The following is a 7855-nucleotide window of genomic DNA, read 5'->3' on the forward strand; positions in this document are numbered from 1 at the left end:
CTTCGGTCTGGTGGTCGTGGAGTGTCGGCCTTGTTCAAGGGATCGAGCTGGTTCAAGGTTGTTGTTCTGCTGGTGCTTCTTTGAGTTGGCTATGCAGTCGGTGGTTCAAAGGGTCGTGCTTGTTCTGAGTTATCTTGGTTCGGCCTTTGTTCTGCTTCGTGGCCTCATCTTGGTTCGGCTGGCTCTACTTGGAAAGCGACGCATCTTCGGGAAGGCTCGGTGTTTCGTCTCACCAGCACGTGGTCCAGAGCACGAGGGGATCCGCTGGAGCTCGGGAAGGATTGCGGCTCACGGCGATTGGATCCATCTCGCCCTCGCTGGAGCCCAGGGTCCGAACAGCTTGAAGACCACTCGAGGTGGAGAGGTTCGAGATAGGTTCTGGATTTCAGCTCATCTGTCCCTCCGAGCTGAAGTCCTTATTAAAGGCATCAGCCACCATTTCTTGGGTGTGTGTGTGCATACGTGTGTCCGTGGGCCCGTCGAACAAGTAGAGAACTGTTAAGTGCTTTGTGTGCTGTAAATGATTACATTGCATTTATTGTATTCGGTATAGTTCTGCTCTTGCGTGCTTCCCTCGTTCCCCGATTACTGTATAAATAAACCCCAATTGTTAAATGTTTTCAGCTCATCGCGTCGATTCTTTCATTGACTGAGCATGTTGCGTGTGAGGGATTCGTCGGCCATTGCAAAGGATCACAAGATAATCGGGCCGGTGGAATTCGGCAATATCATCCGCTCGGCTACGCACACGGAACGAGCCGCTTAAGCGGCTCGCATCCGGACGAGTTCAGCCAAGGGTGAAGTACCCTGGTAGCTGGATCATGTGGGTACTTAGGTAAGTTGAAGTTGACAATTAACCCTACCCCGCGTGATCTCCCCATTGGTGTATTTCGGTCCAAAATAACCAGGACCCGTCGACGCGGACTTACCCAGTCCGGCGATCTGTAAATTCTGGGCGATTGAGCCGAGACGGCCCCACTGCTTCATTGAGGGTCGTGCTCGTGGTGATGCGCCGGCGGGAAACCACAACAATATATATATATATATATATATATATATATATATATATATATATATATATATATATATATATATATATATATATATATATACAAAATAATAAATGTCCTTGAGTGAGTAACCCAGTCAGAGCCCTGACCTAAATCCAATCGAAATTCTGTGCCATGGCTTGAAGATTTCTGTCCATGGGAATGTTTGAGCATGTGCTCCAATGAGGGCGAAACCGAGTGGTGACTGCAATTTTCGTTCACTTGTGACAGCTTCTGGCATGTTATTACATTTATCAAGATTATAATTTGCTCTGCGAGATGCTCTCTTCCGGGAGCCGCAGAACATGGCTCTATGTCATGACAGTGATTTCATGGCGTTTGGCTTCGGTTGAAAAACGGATTTCACAACATATATATATATAAATATATATACATATACATATATATATATATATATATATATATATATATATATATATATATATATACACACACACACACACACGCACGCACACACACACACACACACACACACACACACACACACACACACACACACACACACACACACACACACACACACACACACACACACACACACACACACACACACACACACACACACACACACACACATATCTGTGCAGTGTCTGTCCTGTGTTGTCATTGAACTACTCCCTCAAACTTTTATGAAATCGTACCAAACTTCTGGGATGCACCTACTCCTCTCTTATGTATGTCCTGAGGACTTTTTTTAAAAAATTCTTTGAAATCTTTATTTCTTTTTTCTTGAAACGTTTTGAAAAATAATTATTTTTCACTTAAATCTTCAACTTCGTATAAAAATGTAATATCACAGATATAACTAGAGGAGGAACACTCGGGAGAGTGCAAAACCTCCGCCGCCAATACTGCTGGGTCACTCAAGTGAACCTTATATCTTATTCATTAAATATGACGTCAACAGTGCTGACAGTTAGTTCTTTTCTCCAACAATTTTTTTTGGGGGGGTGGGGGGGAGGGTTGGAAATCACTTAAAACATGTAGAAATGCAAAAAAAAAGAAATCGAAATTTTGTTGAAAAAAAGTTGCAAAAAAATTTTTTTTTCTCTAATAATTTTTTTTTGGGGGGGTGGAAATCACTTAAAACATGTAGAAATGCAAAAATAAATTTTTTTCTCTAAATTTTTTTTTTTGGGGGGGTTGGAAATCACTTAAAACATGTAGAAATGCAAAAAAAAATTCTCCAACAATTTATTGGGGGTAACAATTTTTTGGGGGGTTGGAAATCACTTAAAACATGTAGAAATGCAAAAAAAAGAAATCGAAATTTTGTTGAAAAAAAGTTGCAAAAAAATTTTTTTTCTCTAATTATTTTTTTTGGGGGTTGGAAATCACTTAAAACATGTAGAAATGCAAAAAAAAAAAAATTTCTCTAACAATTTTTTTTTGGGGGGGGGGGGGGTTGGAAATCACTTAAAACATGTAGAAATGCAAAAAAAATATTTTTTTCTCTAACAATTTATTTTGGGGGGGGACAAAGTCCAAAATCTAATGGCATGATCCTTGGACCATACCTAACCCCCCCCACCAAGTTTCGTCGAAATTCGTCGAGGAGTTTTTCAGTAATACTGTTCACAAACAAACAAACAAACAAACAGAAAGGGGTGAAAACAGTAACCTCCGATCTTCGATGGCTGAGGTAAACAAGTAAATTTATAAAATAAATGTTTGAATTCTGATTGGTGTAAATCATAACTACACGGCAACGAACGTACTTACCCTGCAGTTAAAACAAGTGTGCCTCTATTGCGACATGTAGTAAGGTGTTTAGAATTGCACAGCAAGAGTTGTTTTGAATTACATGGAGGTGAAGTGTTTTTAATAACATGGAAGTTACGTGGTGGTGAGGTGTTTTTAAAAACGTGATGGTTAAATAGTTTGAATTTTGAGATCAACATAGGCCATAAGGCCAATTTGGGCCAAATTGGGCCAAATTTCCTAAAATCCTCAATTTTCATCTGATTGACCTGAAATTTGAAGACGATTTGCGTTTCTGTTTGCTGAATTCAACCACCTATTAGTTTTGGGTTAAACATAGACCAAAAGGTGAGCACTGGCCAAATTTCTAAAATCCTCAATTTTCATCTGATGACTTGAAATTTGAAGAGCATTTGCATATCAGGTCACGAAATTCAACCACCTATTATTTTTGAGGTAAACATAGTCCAAAAGGTCAATAGAGGCCAAATTTCTGAAATCCTCAATTTTCATCTTAGTGACTTGAAATTTGAAGAGCATTTTCATGTCAGGATTCAACTTCCAAGCTGTTAGCTGTTCCACCCATTCCAAGCTGAATGCTGAATTCAACTTCCAATTAATTTTGAGGTCAAAAGGTCAACACAGGCCTCATTTCTAAAATTGATAGAAAGGGCCAAAAACTAAATATATCACTATGTCTCAAAAAGTTGTGGACGAGTTATGACAAAACAAGGTGGATGAGTTGGTGAGGTGATAAGAGCAAGCGGATTACATTTTGGTTTGGATCCAGCCCACAAAATGTGAATAGTTCAACCTGGCAGAGGTATGCGCTCTCCCAAGTACTGTTCTACTTTCTGCTGTTTTGCCAAGTGTCGCTCCATGAGTGATTCTTCACTTGTCTGTCTGTCTGTCCGTCTGTCTGTTTATCATCCACAGGTCACAATTCCAAATTGATCATCAAGAAACTTTACCAAGTTATGGAGGTTGTCTTAACTGAGAATTCGATTGATTTTTAGGTCAAAGATAAAAGGTCCACCCCCTCCCCCTTCATATTTCCAACCTGGCCTCCAAAGCCAGTCACCAACTAGGAATCCTCCATCATGCAAAGTCCCTCCTCGGCCAACCTGAGCTCCTGACCAAATACAATGCTTTCGTCTGCAGCATGATGGGGTATTGCTCTCCCTTCTGGGCTGGTACTCCTGCCTCTCACCTTTCTTGGCTTCACGTTGTGGAAACTAAAGCATTTAGGATCATTGGTATCTCCCGCAATGAGGATGAGTCTTTGGGACTCTCAGGTCTGCCCCCCCCCCTTTCCGCTCTGTCTGCAATATGTCTCCATATTTCCACAGGGCACTCAAGGTCCACCAACAACCCCATTTTCGTGAAACTACCAACATCACGAATCACTGTTCACCTTCACTCTTTCATTCCTCTTTTTTCCTGCCTTTTGAATAAACTCCAACACTTTGTTCAATCCCATTCTTCCCTCCACGCTGTCAAAACAGATGTTCACCACCACCACCTCTTATCTTACCGCATCCAAAACCTCGATCTATTCTACCCCCATTAATCCACCCCAAACCCACCTCCTTCAAATTCCCTGCTTTACTTCTCCCTGTTTTGTCCATCTTATATACCCCACATTCCCTGCCCCATCCTTCTCCCTTCCACAGATCTGATTCGCAAAACCGAAATAATATTTTGATGATATAATTTAATTAGTCCTTGAGTCGATTGTGGAAAATCGTACCATGTAATGCATGAAATCACTTCAAACTCCTAATTTTAAAACTATAGTTCTGACAAAAGTGATGTCTACAGTGATTCGTAGCTATAATAAACATGCATTCGATAATATGAATGAGGTCTTTATCGTTATGAAAAAAACTTTATCGTTAAGAAATCGTGGCCTGTTCCAAGTTGATGCATGGTTGAGCAGGCCAAAAAACATGGTGGCTTCAGACCCCAGCGACGTAACCCAGGAAACGCCTAAAGACCTCTGAGAGCTATGTGGCCGAGGATCACCTGTTGAAGGTTATAATTAAATAGGGCGATTAATTATCTTCAAAATGGGTGTTTTAATTAACCCAAACACCCAATTTTCACTCTTGCACTTCCATGGAGTTTTCTTAGTGTGCATGCAAAGTTTCAGGATGCTCGGTTTTATGGTTTTCGAGTTATGGTATGGGGGAGATACACTGACACACACACACACACACACACACACACACACACACACACACACACACACACACACACACACACACACACACACACACACACACACACACACACACACACACACACACATTGACATTTATTAATGTAGATATAGATTCACTGACTAAATTTTTTTTTTATTTTGATAAAAAGATCTGCCATCAAAGACAAATTTAAACCCCAAAACTCTCAACTTGAAACATTGTGACATCTCAAGACAACATAAAGAGAGAACTTCCTAACTTCTTTTCAGAGTTGTTTTCAGCAAATGATGTCGACAATGATGCAATATGCTACTTCACATCTCATCGACCCATGCTATTCCATGACCAAAGGAATCAGCTTAGCTCCTTACTTTCCTTGGAAGAGCTTACACTTTCTTTTGCTTCTTTGCTTGCTGTAAAATCTCCTGGATTTGATGGTCTCCCAAAATAACTTTATCAATCTTTTTTGCCTTTATAGGCTCAGCATTTAAATGTCTTTAATAGTTCTTTCCAATGTGGTGAATTGTTGATGAGTTGCCTTGGAGCAGTAATCAGTTTATTGCCCAAAAAGGGGACCCCAAGCTCACTGACATTTGGTGTCCAATCTCTCTTTTAACTTTTGACGATAAAATTTTTTCCAAACTTTTAACTTGAAGCATCACCCCCCTTTCTTGAGGCATTGATTCAAAGTGATCAGCTTTTTGTATCCCTAATCAACAGATACACAATAACATATTCCTCTTAAGGGATCTTTGGGATGTGTGCAAAGTAGAAAATGACAATCTTGGTTTGATTGTGCTCGACCAAGAGAAAGCTTTCGACCGTGTCCATCCTGTATATGTATTCAAGGTTCTTGAGTGTTTTGGACTTGGTCTTAATTTTATTTCCTTGATAAAATTGTTTTATAATGGCATTTCCTCAGTACTCAGAGTAAACTCTGAACTGACTTAACTTGTAAAGGTTGGTAGGGGAAACCATCAGGGATGTCCTTTATCTGTTTTTTTTATAGTCTTTATATTAAGCCTCTTCTCATTAAAGTGCACATCATCTTAACTGGTTACAGAAATCTGCTTACAAACCCTATGTGGACGATATCTTTCATTGTACATAATAGTGATGACGTTAAGAAACTGGTGGACTGTTTGGACTATTTGGTTTAGCTTCTTCAGCTTTGATAAATTGGAACAAGTACCACACCCTATGGAGAAGCCCTTGTCAGCTCCATGCCTGTCCTCCCGAAACATCTTTCCTGCTCCTATCATGGAACGAAGCACCGGTTTGGTATTTTCATCACGATGCAGCAACACAAGCGAAGAATTGTGAGGGTCTCGCTGATGCTCTAGAATGAAAGTTGCTGAAATGGAAAGGCTACTGACTGGGTTTGCTTTTTTTTTTAAATCAAGGATGAGTCCTGATAATAAACAATTTAGCAGCATCCCTACTGTGACACAGAATCAAAACCATACAGCCTCCTGGACACTGCTGAATACACCAAAGACCATAATGAACTTCTGCTGAGGTGGAAAACACCAGCTCTGCCCAGAAATCTTCCCTTGGAGGAAGGTGGTCAAGGCCTTGTGAACATTGTGTGCAGGAAAATAGACTTTGACGTCACTTCAATCTGGTGACTTCAAAACAGTCCGTCTGACTTGGCCTGGAGGTCCACCACCCTTCTCATCCTTCATCAAGCTGGCATGTGAGACTATTCATCTGGCCTATTTCTAATGAACGTAGAATGTGTTCATCTGTCTTTACTTCCACATTTTTATAATATAATTTTTAGTGTTTGGCCTGTTTAATTTTGGTTGACTGGGATTATCTTTCTTACACTAAAGATATGCTTTTTAATGAACCTCGTTTTACAACTGTCTTTTCAAAAGAATACAAATGGAACGTTCCTTTATTGATTATTTTGTCCAGAAATAGAGATGTCCAGAAAAGAAGAGATGACCAAGAGTCTATCGCATTGCCGATTGAATGATAGATAACACGAGATGGTTGAGTGTTACAGCACCTGATGGACCCGGTTGGGTCAACAAGGTTAACTAAGGTTGGCATGTGTTCCACCTGCATAATATCAATCTTATTATGTGATGTACTTAACTTATACCATAGAGTTAAAGTGCACTGGGAACAATGTCCTCACACTGATGATGGCTCAATTGTTTGTGAGTCAAATCCTTGTTTCCCAAATCTCATACTCACTCCCACTGAAATGTATTCTGGTACAATTGTTAAATATTTACCGAAAATACAATTTGGAATTGACTCACCAGCAGGTCTGCCAAATTGACACAAAGTGTACCAGGCTTGTGTGAAAGCAATTCGACCTTCCTCAGGAACTTGGCAGTTAAGGAATATAATTTTTGCTTCTTCCGATTTGCTTCTTCTTCTTCCTCTTAACTTCCTCCTCGTCTTCTTCCTCGATTTTTTTTTTTTACACTTCCATGACCTAATCTGTTGAACTCTGTCATATATTAATATTAACAACAACAACAAAAAAAAAAAAAAATAAATATATATATATATACATATATATATATATATATATATATATATATATATATATATATATATATATATATATATATATATATATATACCCAACAACAACAACAACACGCTCACCTTCTCCCGATTCTGCTTCTTCTTCTTCCTCTTAACTTCCTCCTCGTCTTCTTCCTCGATTTTTTTTTTTTTTTTACACTTCCATGACCTAATCTGTTGAACTCTCTCATACATTATTTTTAACTACAAAAACGATCTTATAATGCTTCATCTTCCTCTCTCACACATGTGGTACTCTTTACTGTTTCACAATGCACTACTCTTCTGCTATTTTAACAGACTGCTTTCATTTCGACCTTTCCTTCATTCCTT

At 39.5% G+C, this 7855-nt stretch overlaps 1 long non-coding RNA gene across 2 annotated transcripts in view; it reads right to left on the minus strand.

The window, feature by feature from the left end:
• Nucleotides 1–7428, minus strand: part of LOC147024123 (uncharacterized) — a 21428-nt gene extending 14000 nt beyond the window's left edge. For both annotated transcript variants that reach the window (XR_015058805.1, XR_015058804.1), the window contains exon 1: nucleotides 7249–7428. This is a non-coding gene — a long non-coding RNA (uncharacterized LOC147024123). The remainder of the gene's footprint in view (nucleotides 1–7248) is intronic.
• Between the last annotated feature and the right edge of the window lie 427 nt (nucleotides 7429–7855).

Source organism: Eptatretus burgeri, chromosome 6 (genome assembly GCF_056783735.1).
Source record: "Eptatretus burgeri isolate ZD-2024b chromosome 6, Ebu_testis_v1, whole genome shotgun sequence".
In the NCBI taxonomy this organism is placed as follows: Eukaryota; Metazoa; Chordata; class Myxini; order Myxiniformes; family Myxinidae; genus Eptatretus; species Eptatretus burgeri.